This window comes from Podarcis cretensis, assembly GCF_951804945.1.
Source record: "Podarcis cretensis genome assembly, chromosome: 3".
NCBI lineage: Eukaryota > Metazoa > Chordata > Lepidosauria > Squamata > Lacertidae > Podarcis > Podarcis cretensis.
Genome location: NC_137172.1, coordinates 104,629,310 through 104,643,424, shown reverse-complemented (window position 1 = coordinate 104,643,424; position 14,115 = coordinate 104,629,310). Strand labels below are relative to the sequence as shown.

At 44.7% G+C, this 14,115-nt stretch overlaps 1 long non-coding RNA gene across 2 annotated transcripts in view; it reads right to left on the bottom strand.

Moving 5' to 3' along the window:
• The window catches only part of LOC307212724, a 33,519-nt gene extending 20,249 nt beyond the window's left edge, over nucleotides 1-13,270 (bottom strand). Inside the window, exons 1-3 of one of the 2 annotated variants that reach the window (XR_013837143.1) lie at nucleotides 13,219-13,270; nucleotides 11,715-11,774; nucleotides 1,879-2,022 (exon numbers count right to left, since the gene is read on the bottom strand). This is a non-coding gene — a long non-coding RNA (uncharacterized lncRNA). Of the gene's footprint in view, nucleotides 1-1,878; nucleotides 2,023-4,359; nucleotides 4,554-11,714; nucleotides 11,775-13,218 lie in introns of those variants that run through there. The other variant, XR_013837144.1, reaches the window with a different exon arrangement.
• Nucleotides 13,271-14,115: the final 845 nt, after the last annotated feature.

The following is a 14,115-nucleotide window of genomic DNA, read 5'->3' as shown; positions in this document are numbered from 1 at the left end:
GTGGGCCGATGAATACAAACAACAGCAACACATGCCACCGACATCATATGCCAACCATCACCTTGATCATCTTATGTTCGTTCTTGTCTCCTTCCTCTCCCTGAACTGTTGCATATGCATGCGCATATAAAAATCACTCAGCACAGTTGGAGCCCAATCCTTACGGGAGCATGAGGTGCTTCCCTGGCATACATGATAGGTAATCACAACACTCAAACATCTCCAAAGAAGAAGAGGGGCTACTGCAAACCCAGCTCTAATTAGAACACAAGACTTTCCGGCCTTCCAGTCCCCAACATCTCTGCCCACATGACCGAGCACAACAGCCTGATGCGAGGGACGTTCCTTTTTTTGAGAAATGCACAGCATTGGCTGCCACTGCCCATTCCAAAAAAACAAAAACAAACCTACACAGGAAGCTGCAAACCTTCACAGGTTATATAATAATAATAATTTATTATTTATACCCCGCCCATCTGGCTGAATCTCCCCAGCCACCCTGTGCGGCTCCCAATCACATGTTAAAAACAATACAGCATTAAATATTAAAAACTTCCCTAAACAGGGCTGCCTTCAGATGTCTTTTAAAGATAGGATAACTGCTTATTTCCTTGACATCTGAAGGGAGCGTGTTCCACAGGGTGGGCGCCACTACCGAGAAGGCCCTCTGTCTGGTTCCCTGTAACCTCACTTCTCGCAATGAGGGAACCGCCAGAAGGCCCTCGGCGCTGGATCTCAGTGTCCGGGCTGAATGATGGGGGTGGAGACGCTCCTTCAGGTATACAGGACCGAGGCCATTTAGGGCTTTAAAGGTCAGCACCAACACTTTGAATTGTGCTCGGAAACATACTGGGAGCCAATGCAGATCTCTCAGGACTGGTGTTATGTGGTCCCGGCGGCCGCCCCCAGTCACCAGTCTAGCTGCCGCATTCTGGATTAATTGCAGTTTCCGGGTCACCTTCAAAGGTAGCCCCATGTAGAGCTCATTGCAGTAGTCCAAGCGGGAGATAACCAGAGCATGCACCACTCTGGTGAGACAGTCCGCGGGCAGGTAGGGTCTTAGCCTGCGTACCAGGTGGAGCTGGTAAACAGCCGCCCTGGACACAGAATTAACCTGTGCCTCCATGGACAGCTGTGAGTCCAGAATGACTCCCAGGCTGTGCACCTGGTTCTTCAGGAGCACGGTTACCCCATTCAGGACCAGGGAGTCCCCCACACCCGCCCGCCCCCTGTCCCCCAAGAACAGTACTTCTGTCTTGGTTGACTGTGACTGTCCAAAAGAAGATCCTATGAAGTCCTCTAGTCCCCCGGACTTGGGTGGATGGCATAGCAAAGGGCATAACAAGTTTCTGTTTCTGTCACTGAAACATTCAACGTGTGGATTACAAGTGGAAGATGAATAGTAGTCTAATCGTTATTTTCTTTATATTAAAAAGCCCTTTAGATGCACCATTCTGTTTTTATACAGTTGTTAATAATGCGTAAAGGAATGCCATGTTATCCTTTGTGGTAATGAGTCTCGGTCTGTGGGAAACCTCATTCTGATGACCCCAGAAGCAGAAAGTCGACTGTGGGTGGTTGCTAGGGAACTAATGGCATGGTTTCTCTGGTGAAATTTTCAATTTCATTGAAATTGAAAATAGAAATGAGAGAATTCCCCTGCTGGAAAAGACCACAATCTGTCAAGTACAGCATCCCATTTCCAGAAGCAGCCAGCTAGTTGCCTTCAGAATTCACAGGAAGGGTATGATCCCTATCCTCTTTTTTCTTTCTGACCCTCAGAGGTCCACTGGTGCTGGGTGTGCATTCTCCATTCCCTTATGAAGGTCTACCAAAGGTTTTTCGATGTCATCTAAGCTGATGGCTATTGCTACTTACGTTTTCACGCCATCATGTCCAAGATGTGCAATGAGAAGATGTAAAAAAAACCAGCTGGAAAACAAGACAGGCTGCAGTCGTCTCTGCAAACTCCCACTGTCCACCATTCAAGGATTACACTGACTTATGATCCCAGCATGATACCTACAAATAGAGGGAACCAATGAACTCGTAATGATAGAGGCACACCCACAATACCCCTCTTTATCACAAATAGGGAACGGACAAATCATGATTCGGTTTGCATTTAAAGGCAAGCTTACCTAATTCTTTGTGGCAACAATGGAAGGTTGCCGGGGGGGAGGCAATTCAGGCTCCATCCCTGAGAGCAGCAATATAGGATCCAGTGGATCCCAGGCTGTCTCAGCCCTGGCCCATCCTCAGAACACTCCATTTCGCAGCTGTTAGCTGGGCTGTTCTGGTGGGCCCATCACTGATGGATCTTCCACTCACCCACCAATTCAACAGACAGTGGGAGGCTTGCTGAACCAGCAGACATGAGCAGAGAGATGCCTCCACTCATTCCAAACCCCCCCCCCATATCCCCTACATAAGGGGGGAGTTTGGATCGCAGCGTAAGAGTTTTATAATGTCAGTGTGCAAGAAGTGTCTCTGAACTGGTTCAAAACCAGCTTGAAATGTCTAATCAGAAACCAAATCAGGGAGCTTTTTTTTAAAAAAAATGATATAAATAACGATTTGGAAGCATCCCCATGTTTTTAATGGTTCAAATCCCTGATTTCCAGTTCTGTGTGTGGCTGGCCTTGCGGGCAGGGGGGCGGGGAGCAATTGATCTATCAATTAAAGCAGTATTGGAAAAGAAAGGACGAAAGCCATTCACTACTGGCATATAAGTGCCTAGCAATGTAACTATGGGAGAATCTACAGTTCAAGTTTACATCATAAAGTGTTGCTGTTGTTGTTGTTGTTGTTGTTGTTGTTGTTGTTGTTGTTGTTTGTACCCCACCCATCTGACTGGGTTGCCCCAGCCACTCTGAGCAGCTTTTAACATATATAAAAACATAATAAAACATTAAACATAAAAAACTTCCTTAAATATTTTAAAATATGTTAAGCTATTTCCTCCAACGATTTCTGCATACCAGAGCCTTATATCACTGTTACTTCAAAGCCAAATATTTTGAAGAATGCTCCTGACTCACTAGGAGAAATCACTCATGGAACTAGCAGGCAAGGTGCCATTTCTACCAAGTACAGAACACCCATACTGTGCATACTGAAGAAGAAAGGCAGAAATCCTCTGAAAGTATAGTATGTCATATGACAATACAGAGAGACTTGTGCCTTTGCTGTCTATGGGCTGTGTTTTCCTTCTCTTTCTCCTCGGGGCTAAATGAGATGCGATGTCGGCAGGCTCATATGTTTGCATACAGTTCGTGCCCTGATCGCACAGACTGTGGTGTTGAGAAAACCAGCAAAAGGGATGTTTACATGAAGTGAGCCTGCCTATGGCTCATCCTCCCACTGCTCGCACTTTCTCCCAGCCAAGCACACTCTTGGTATATGAGTTCAGCTCAAGAGAAAGGGCAAATGAAAGCAGTGAGAGACAAGCTGGCATGGGGAGAGTTCTGAACTCCTCACCCATATGCCACCACCATCCAGCATTTTCCTCCTTCCTGAGAAGTCTCTGCTCTTTCTTCCTCGCTGCTCTGTATGCTTGGAACTGTCTCCCAGATCACCTGCACAATGCCATCTCTCTCAAACACTCCTTTTCTGGGGGGTGGGGGATAATCAGTCTCATATAACCAACATACCTGTCTAATTGATGCTTGAAAGGGTTAAGACCATAGAGAAAGCTGTCCTGCCAGGCTTAGCTCACCTTGGGAGGGACTAGGTCATCAAGTCTTTGTCCTTCCCATCCACCACAACCCCCCAGTCTACCAGAGAAACTCAGTGTGTAAGGAGGTCTAAGCTGGTTGCTGTAGCTCAGACCGCATGGCACTTACAAGCCACTCTTGAGTTCCTATACCAATAATTTAGGAACTTTTGTCACATGCTCGGGGCTGATTAGAGTGTTGTCTCTGCAGGGAGGACCCACTGACAGAGGAGGGGCCCCATTAATAGTGAGGGAGAAAGATGGGAGGGCATTCTACAAAGAGGGAACCATCACCAAGAAGACCCTTTCACAGGGCAATGCCAGCAGCCAGCTGCACAGGATTGGCTCTCTGGTATCACCTGATTCCCAGGACCAAGAGAATTCTGTGCTGTGATGCTAGTAGCTTAACTTGAACTACCTGCAGTCCCCCTTCTCTGATCCATGCCTCACTCACATCTCCCACTTCAAGCACTGTAGCACCTGTCGAGAAGCCCAGCTGTAGCCATAGCTGTGTGTATGGGACTCCTTACCCTTAAATTCTGTAGGCTGTATCTCAAGTCTAGTTAAATCAACACTGTTCTATTGACTTCATCTTTGAAATTACACCAGCTGAGGATTCAGGGACATATGTTTTACACACACACCTGCTAAAGAAAGGATTATTTCTGGAGGAAAGGAGCTTAGCTTTTCTTTGAATTGAAGAGTTTGGGGGCTTCTGAAAGCTGCTGTGGTTGCTGAATCCCAAGAGCATCGTCTCCTTTGTGGCATCGTTTTTCTTTTAAACGGAAGATCTTTTCCTAACCAGAATAAAAATGGCTTGTCATGTTGAAGCATAACATCTGTGGGTTTCGCTTTTATGAAAGCAGAACCGCACATCTGCACTATAAATACTCAATAATGCTTACATACATTAATCTGTATTCCCAGCTATGTCTTTTCGCCCCACATTCAAACCTGGAGACAAGAGATCTCAGACAATGAGAACCTGGCTTTAAACAATGAAACGGGGGGGGGGGGGGAGGGGGTGTTGAGAAAGAATCCAGCCTAAACAAGGAGCATTAAATTCTTTTGCTAGGAAGGAAAACTGTGCTGAGAGTAAGTGCATTTGGTTTAAAAACTATTCTGAGATATTTTCAGTCAATGCAGGTCAGAAAGATGGTCTGTGGATTCTGGGAAAGGAGATTTGAATACACTATTCAATACAAATCAGATAACTTAAAAATCAATTTTGTTCCAGGGAAAAAGTTCTCTCAAACCAAAAGAGACTCAACTAATTACATCAAGCAAGGAGATGTAATATAGTCTATATGCACTTCAATAGATTTTTGTCTACGTGCAGAACAGGCAGCTAGAAAACCATGGCAGCAGGGGCCAGACATGCTCAGAATGTTTAATCTGGTGTCTTTTGCCTAGAAATGGAGTACACATTATTAATGCCACAGGGACTGCACTGAAAGTGGTCTCCACATGGTGGCCCATAACAACATATGGGCTGTGGACATCAGGCATGGGGGAAAGGGGATCGAAGTACTTCCACAAAGGCCAGCTTATGGTGGCATCCTATCACAACCCAATAAAATCTGTTCTGGATCGTTGAAACAACCATGCAGTTCTTACAGCACAAAACGGAACAAGTGGTCATTGAACACGTGGTTTGGCACACTGGGCAACATCCTTGGTGGTGGCTCTTCTGAGCATGATTGCCATCACATTAGCCACCCAGAAATCCTGGGAAGTGACAGCGAGGTGGAATGTTTCCATTTTTAGCTCAAGCCCAGTAAGGGATATTTTGAAATAGTCCCTTACTTCAATTTCTGGATGTGCCAATATACAGAGAGTATAGAGAAATTCATAAGAGGAGGGGAAAAAACAATTGTATTTCAGACAAACTGGCAGGGTTTAAAATGAAGGCTTCAGGAAAACCTTATCCAGCCTTCCTGCAAGTTATTATTGCTCCCAGTGCTGGAATTCTAATGTTTGATCTTTGAAAGCTGAGAGCAATACTAGATGCGACAATGGCAAAATATGGCGAGGACAGCTGATCGAAAGATCGCAAAGGTCATACAGGGGAGCACTCCCTGCCTGCTCACCACAAAATCCAATGGGTCCTCCTTGCAGGTAAGTTTGCTTCTGTTATCAGAACCCCGCTGAGAGGAAGGTGACATTGGAGGGCAGGGTATGGGGGGAAATGAGTAAAAATACATGCAGAGCTCTGTGTTTTTAGCCCTATATAAGCTGAAAAGTCCATTAAGATATGCCAGAGAGGGTCAGATTTCCATCCATTCTGGGAGCAATTCTTCAGGAGCTACAGTGCAGAGCCTTTACATCGGTGGCCCTGTCAGTGTTCCGCACTACAGCATTAACTGCTGTGCCTGATGGGCATTTAGCGCTGTGTCTTGTCAAGATTTGCTTTTGCATCTTAATATAGCAGAATGTTTACTGACTTGTCATGTGTTATGATTTGTAATGTGATTTATTAGCTGCACTGCATTTCTGAAATGAATCAATCAGGATGTATTAGTAAGCAGGCCATAATAAAAATGAGTCAGGGTATTCAGATAAATTGAGTGTGACTCCAGCTGTTTAGCATTTCTCTCTTCTTTCATTTTAAGAGGCTGCTTCTGTACTGGGAATCCATGCCTAATTTTGGTTTTTCCAAAATCTGTACGTGTGACAAAAGAGATGGACACCCAGTTGTGAAGAAAAAAAACCCTTCCAGTAGCACCTTACGAGACCAACTAAGTTTGTTATTGGTATGAACTTTTGTGTGCATGCACACTTCTTCAGATACCAGTTGTGACATGCAATGATCTACATGTGGGTTTTCGTCATAAAAGTACTTTTAAAATGCCTTTTGAGCTAATGGCTGAGATAAGAAAACAAGATTACTTATCTCCAAATGGGATACTGAAACCGGAACAGGCATTTCAAACCACACCAGAAGTAATCTGAACAGTGATACACGGGAAGCTGCCTCCTACCAAATCAGACCACTAATTCATTTAACTCAGTATTGTCTCACACCAAGGATGGCGAACTTCCAGATGCTACTGAACTACAACTCCCATCATTCTGACCATTAGCAGTGCCGCCTGGAGTTGATGTGAACTGGAATCCAGCAACCCAGGTCTGCACTCTCTAGGGTTCAGGGATCTTTCTCAGCGCTACCTGGAAATACCAGGGATTGAACCTGCATGCACAATATGAGCTCCACCACTGAGCTATGTAGCCCTTCCCATGTGTCTGTCAAGATCCCACCCAACCGAGACCCCAGGAAGACCTTTTTGAAAGAAAAGGGCTAGGAAGATTGCAGAAACCCCCCTACAGCTGAGGACCTGGAGGAACCCACAATTGTTCCCAAGACGGCCTGAAATGCCCTGTGTGGCATTTGCCTCCTAGGTGGGTCATAAGGAAAGGGTTAAATGAGTGTGAAGTGGTTGGCCAGTGGGAACCCAAGGGGAGGAGTTAGAGTTGGAGTTGTTGGGAAGTCAGTTGGGAGTCGGAGAAGGAAGAGAGAGGATAAGTCTGTCGATTGGTCAAGTTGTGTTGTGAGAGAGTGAGAGAAACTCTTAGGAGTCAGATAGACAGTTCGGATAATCAGTTTGAAGTTATTAGGAAGGTATAGGCCGGTATAGAAACTAAGGATAAGAAACTGACAAGAAAAATTAACTGAAACCATAAACTTGTTCATGCTTATAAAATAAACTTGATTATTTGTTTTAATGTTAACAACTGTCTGGACTCAGTGTGTACCCGAGAGAAACGGGTTGGTGGCAGTGGGGAAGTGATCATAGTGGTGGCACAGGGATCAATAGAAGAAGAGAAGAAGAAGAAGAAGAAGAAGAAGAAGAAGAAGAAGAAGAAGAAGAGGAGTTTGGATTTGATATCCCGCCTTTCACTCCCTTTAAGGAGTCTCAAAGTGGCTAACATTCTCCTTTCCCTTCCTCCCCCACAACAAACACTCTGTGAGGTGAGTGAGGCTGAGAGACCTCAGAGAAGTGTGACTGGCCCAAGGTCACCCAGCATCTGCATGTGGAGGAGTGGAGACGCGAACCCAGTTCCCCAGATTACGAGCCTACCACACTGGCTCTCGTATAGACCATCAAACGTCCGGGGACCCTGTGTGATCGCCACATCCTGTCTAATGCACACCTTGCATGGACCCTACCCATAACCCTCCAACTCAAGCCCTCCTCAATCCCTGATTCTCTCCCTTCACCACCACCACCACCCCTGGACCACAAAGACAGCAGCTTTGGGAAGCCCAGAGTCACCATAGAAGAAACTGTTTGGCTGAAAACAGATATTTCCTTGTAAGAAAGGGCCTATTCAGGAAGAGGGAGAAGATTCAGCCGCAAAGAATGACTTGGAGAAGGAGGAGCTGGCAGATATGTGTCCCGATGTCCTCTAGACCTTTCCTGGGCTAATAGCTCCAGCTTTCATACTAGGTCCTCATCATGGACAATGTCTGCATCCTTCTCAGCCCTTGCGTTGCCACTGAGATGTGCATCCTTGGCTCACTCTTCCCCCTCCTTCCAGCGGATGAGTGCAGGCTTGTTTATTAAGTTGCCTTATTCATTCTCCTTTGGTGGAAAGGATTTGACTAAGAGGCATCCTGGAGAGAAAGAAAATACTCTGGACCGGTTCCAGACCGACTTAGGGTGGAAAGGTAATTTCAAGCAGCTCTCCATGCCTGAGCTTGCTAAAATCCAAACCAATGACAGCACATGAAACATCCTCTGTAAGGGCAAAAGTAAGCCCTGTGCTCTTCCATCAAAATAAACTTCCTTGGAGTTTATTGAATATAAGTATGTCCTGGCTAAGCAAATGATAGTTTAGCATTTCCCCCTAGCATGTAGGACAGGGATGGGGGAGGATCTGTGGTCAGGGATAGTGGTAGCTGGAGTCTGGCAACATTTGAAGGGCCACAGGTTCCCCATCACTGGTGCATGAAGATAAAACTGAAGAGTCACAAAGCTGCATCTGCACCAACCACAAGAAAGAAATCATTTTGCTTGCCGCCATTCCTCAACATTTTAAGTGTCCCCCTCCAGTGATAATCTTACCTTTGCATTCTGCGCCATGGCCACCCACAGCACATTTTAAGGGCAAGTTTATTTTGACGGAGTTGTTGTTCCATTAGGTGTTGCTGTTCATCATTCATACAGCACTTGTAAAGTGCAGAGCACTCCATTATCAACACCAGGTAAGTGCCTTTTTCTGTACTTCTCTAGTACAGAGGCTGGAGGGAGGGTCACAGTGCATTTTGCTCCCATTTGACTGACCTTAAGGGAATGCTGAGCACTCTTTTGAGGAACAGCTAGTGAGCTTGTGATGAGTTAGCAGAAGTCAAGAAGGAGTTAGCTGTGTCTTTTAAATGGCCAGGTATATTGCACGCCATCTCATGTCCCCAAAGCATTTGGTCTCGATACGCTTCTGTTTGCAAGTGTCCCTCTTTCCCTCTGATCCATTTGTACATCTTCAGATAGTCTATCGGTCTCACCTTCCAGTTCTAGAGCTGCTTAAATGGATCATGTTGAGCTGCTGTTCTAACAGCAATTCCCTAAAGCCCTGCTAAACAGATGAGCCACAGGACACTTGCAAACACATTACATCACAATGCCCTGAACTTTTTTTCCCATAATGCACAGGTGTACCAGAGCTAATAACTGAAACAGAAACAAATAAATGAATGGTTCTGGGCAGTCCAGCGCCCATTCACACCCAGTTTTAGAAGTAGTTGTTGTTTCAATGCAAATTACAATTGGGTGGCAACTCACAATTGGGGTAGACTACACATGGGAACAAGTAAAGGGTGACTTTGTGCTTACAACCAGACAGCACTTATGCAGAGGCACTGATTGTCAAAACCAGTTGCCTCAATTTGTGGGCACACAGCTACTGTGATTTGTGCCTGGGAAAGGATTTTTTTAAAAAATCATCAGTGGATAGTCCAGCAGCATATGTGTCAAAAGACTGTTCTTCATTCAAGAACCTCATTTCATTCTTCTTAAGGAAATGCCATTGAGTTGTGGCCAGACATAGTTGGCATTTAAAGTAGACCCATTGAAGTCAAGGGGGCTTAAGTTATAACTTAAAAATCCCTTCATTTCCACAGACCTAATCTAAGCATGACTTGATCAAGATCTAGCTCCTTCAAAATACACCTAAAAACACAAAATTCCACAGCTGAATTCCAAATCCCTTACATCAGCCAATCACTAATGCTTCCCATCCTGGGCGTTTTTGCCTGGCTGGAATGTGTCCTTGACCTCCGGTAATTCCTCTTTCTTGTCTGGACGGAGCAAAGAGAGGGGTGTGCGAGTGTGTGTAGAACAGGGGTTGGCAACCTAAGGCCCATGGGCCACAAGCGGCCTATTGGGGTCATTTAACCAGCCCATGGACCCCCGTCACCCACTCGGTAACGCCTGCTACCCACTCAGTCGGCTCCCGTGCGCTGTGTTAAAACGGCGCAGAGCAGAGTGGGCTCCTGCAGCCAATGGGAAGCTGTGCACACCTCCGCGCCGGAAATAGCATTTGTGCAGGCGTGCGTGTGTGCATGCGTGCACACTCCGGCCCACTGCAGTATCTGCGGGACCGTGAACTGGCCCAAGCCACAAAAGCTTTGCCGACCCCTGGTGTAGAAAGTAACCTATGTACAAAGGTAAAATTCACATCCTTTGCTCAGTCTGCTGTTGCCTTTAACCCTGCCCTCCATGGTGATGTGGTCCTCAGAAGGTTGCTTCAAAGGGGCAAAATCCCTTAGGCTGGAAAAAAAAAGGGTAAACCTCTTCCTCTCTCAAATACATGTCCTTGCTAAAATAATCCAGGTAGCAAACATTAGTGCCTTGCTGACCAACCTGGCTGAAATGCAGTGGTGTAGTGGCGGGGGGCACAGGGGTTGTTGCCCCGGGCCCAAATTTGCTAGGGGGGCAAAATATCAACACCCGGTGCTGCCTCTGTATAGCTATTCACTTCCATTTCTGGGCTCCATTGAAAACAGCTTTTCCATGTGAACCAGGAAGTGACTTCTGCAGACAATGGAACAACTCTTCTTTTCTTATCAGCAGCCATCTCCTGGGTGTCTGTCTCAGATTCTGTTAGGCAGTTGAATGTGCATGTGTACTCTGTCCGTTTCCCTTCCTCCCACCCCCCTCCATGCAGCCCCGGGTGCTGGCAACAAACGCTATGCCACTGCTGAAATGCACGGCCTTCTGTCATTTCCTTATTTAACATCTCTTTTACTTAAGAGAACAATCTACCTCCAGGGCCTTAAAAAAATGTCTAGTGTCTATTGTGTATAGAGGACTGAACTATGGGAAGGTAATGAAAGAAGTGTTATCTTAAAAGCTACGGACCAAGTAGCTGTTTAAATCTATTCAGGTGTCTGTTTAAAGTTTGTTTTAAATGTGCTTTCTATACAGCAAAAAAGTTCTTTCCACACAGTTTATTTCCCTGACAAAAGAACTGTGTTTTTTTTAAGCCAGAAATGCCACGCTGATCTCTGGAGCAACATAGCTTTTTCTCTTTCAGTTGTGGTTGCTTCTTAGCACTGTAATTAAGTTTGAATAATGCTGCCAAAGTAAAATCATGCATTTTGCACAATTACTGTATGGCATGTAAGGGGGAAAATATGATGTGAGCTTTGTTAAACTTATAATACACTTGGCAATCACTTAACTTAATCAGCTCCTTTCTCCTTAGGAAGGAAAGAAAACCCTGCAAGGTTGTTAAAGATTACTCCTTCAACTGCTCCAGAGTAAAAGGCTGTTCCTCAGGGCCTAAACCAACATGAGCTGGCCCAATACTGGCCATTCCATTGTTTTTAATCAGTTGTATTTATAGGGATATAGAAAGAAGGACGCTAGATTGTTAACCAGGAGCCATAGGATTAGTTACTGGTCATGTTTCTAACATAGCGCATGACTCTGAGAACCAGTCACTACCTTCCTGTCATGTGGGACACTTCACATGATACAGCCTCAAAAACATTACTTACCCTTTCCCAACAAAGGAGGACCATGATGAGATTTGGGGCCTCCTTTCTGAGTATCCGCATCTGTAGTGCACATTTTAAAACATATATTTGTTACTGTTTTTGTGGCTAATACAGGTGCACACAATAATTGTAAGTTATGAAGCAGCCTTGGCATGAACGATGTGTCTTGCCTAGTATTTTGATTCTGTGGTCTTTGGACTTAGAATAAGCTGCTAACTCCGCAGATCGTGGTGATGAAAAGATGTGTGATTAATATTACTGTGGGCGCAAATACCTAGGACAGTATAAACAGAATTTTGGGCCCTTTGGGTTTATGCACTAGACCAGAGGTCAGGTGGCCCTGTAGATGTTGCTGGGTTGCAGCACCCATGATTTCTGGGCATAGACCATGCCAAATGGGACTGATGGGTTCTGGAGTTCATTTGGAGGGCCAAGGCTGACCATCCCTGCACTAGACTAAAACCTCTTATTTTTCACTGTCATTAGTGATGCTTAATTTTGATTGATTGATTAAATTTATATTCCGCCCTATACCCAGAGGTCTCAGGGTACAGAACAAAATCAAAATATAAGACCACCATATATTTATATATATTCAAAATAAAAACAACAACCCAATAACACCCCCCCCCAAAAAAAGAACCACATTTTAAAAGGGCATAGGATGTCAATCAAATCAACCGAAGGCCTGGTTAAAAACTCTACTTACATCTTTACATCTCCATCCATTTTCTCTCTCACTTGCTGTATGATCAAACCAAAGAAGATCAATATGCCTCTACAGCTCTAGCAACCAATGAGCCAGCAGAGGGAGGTGTCACAATGAAGGGCGTGTCACAAGGACCTCCGCAACCTAGCAGCTCCTCTGACACTAGTAAGTTTGCTTATATGGCTTTTAATCCACGTTCAGCTTTTTACAAATATGCAAAATGAAATTTATCCCTTTATCTTCAAGTTTCCATTGTTCCTACACCTACTGAGCATTATCTATCTAATCTACCTATCTGCCTCTTTGGTCTTATACTGCTGAACAGGGAAAATCCAGAAATCACCCCTTGCGTGTTTTTTCATTTTATTACCCTCCTTCACTAGCAGCTCCCAGGGCAAGTTGCAACCATCTAAAATTGTTGTTGTTGTTGTTGTTGTTAATTAAATTTTTATAGGTTTCAGGTCAGTTCACAGGATAAGATCACAATTTAAAAACACAAAATACATAATAAAACAACAACAGCCCAATAACGCCCCCCCCCCCAACACATTTTAAAGGATATTAACAGGGCGAGTCTTGGAAATACAACTCTGATGTCAAAGGCCAGGTAACAGACCCCCCAAGTGCCCCTATTTTCCAGGGACAGTCCCAGTTTTACAAAAGTAGTCCCACTTTCTAATGTAATCCTAGAATGTCCTGCTTTTCCTTAGGACCTCCCTATTTTAAACGTTCCCTAGCACTGCCGTGGAGCATTATCAGCACAGAATGCAGATGCTGATGAGAAAGTCTACTTACATCTCCATCCACTTTCTCTCTCACTTCCTGAACGATCAAACCAAAGGAGATGGCTATGTCTCTAGAGCCCTAGTGACCAAGGAACCAGCAGAGGGAGGTGTCACAATGAAGGGCGTGTCACAAGGACCTCCGCAACCTAGCAACCACCAGCACTCAACTGACACTACTCTCAACTGACACTACCAAGTTTCCTTATATGGCTTTTAATCCATCTTCAGCTTTTTGCAAGTATGTAAAATGAAATTTATTCTTTTATATTCAAGTAGTCCTATCCTTCTTTTTGGTGTCATCCTATATTGCTGAACATTGGAAAACCAGAAGTCACCCCTTGCGTGTTTATTCATTTAATCAACCTCCTTCACTAGCAGGTCCCAGGGCAGGTTACAACCATCTAAAATTATTGCTGTTGTTGTTATTAATTAAATTTTTATACCGCCCTATACCCACAGACTTCAGGACAGTTCACAGGATAAGATCACAATATATAAACACAAAATACATAATAAAAATAAAAACAACCCAATAATGCCACCCACAAAAAAACCTCTCAAGGAGGAGGCACACGAAGAAGGGCCTCAGAAGATGATCTCAGGGTCCAGGTAGGTTCATCTGGGAAGAAGCTGTCCTTGAGGCATTGCTATCCTGAGCCATTTAAGAGCTTATAGGTCAAAATAGGGCCCGGAAACTACCCGTATTTTTCGCTCTATAACACGCACCCGACCATAACACGCACGTAGTTTTTAGAGGAGGAAAACAAGGAAAAAAATATTCTAAACGAAACAGTAGATGTATGAGTTTTGTGGTTCATGCTGTGGCCACAGACATGTAATCTGACAGTGAGTTTGGAGTAGCCCAATGCAAAAATCCTGAGGATCCATGTGGATCCATGCTTTGTAA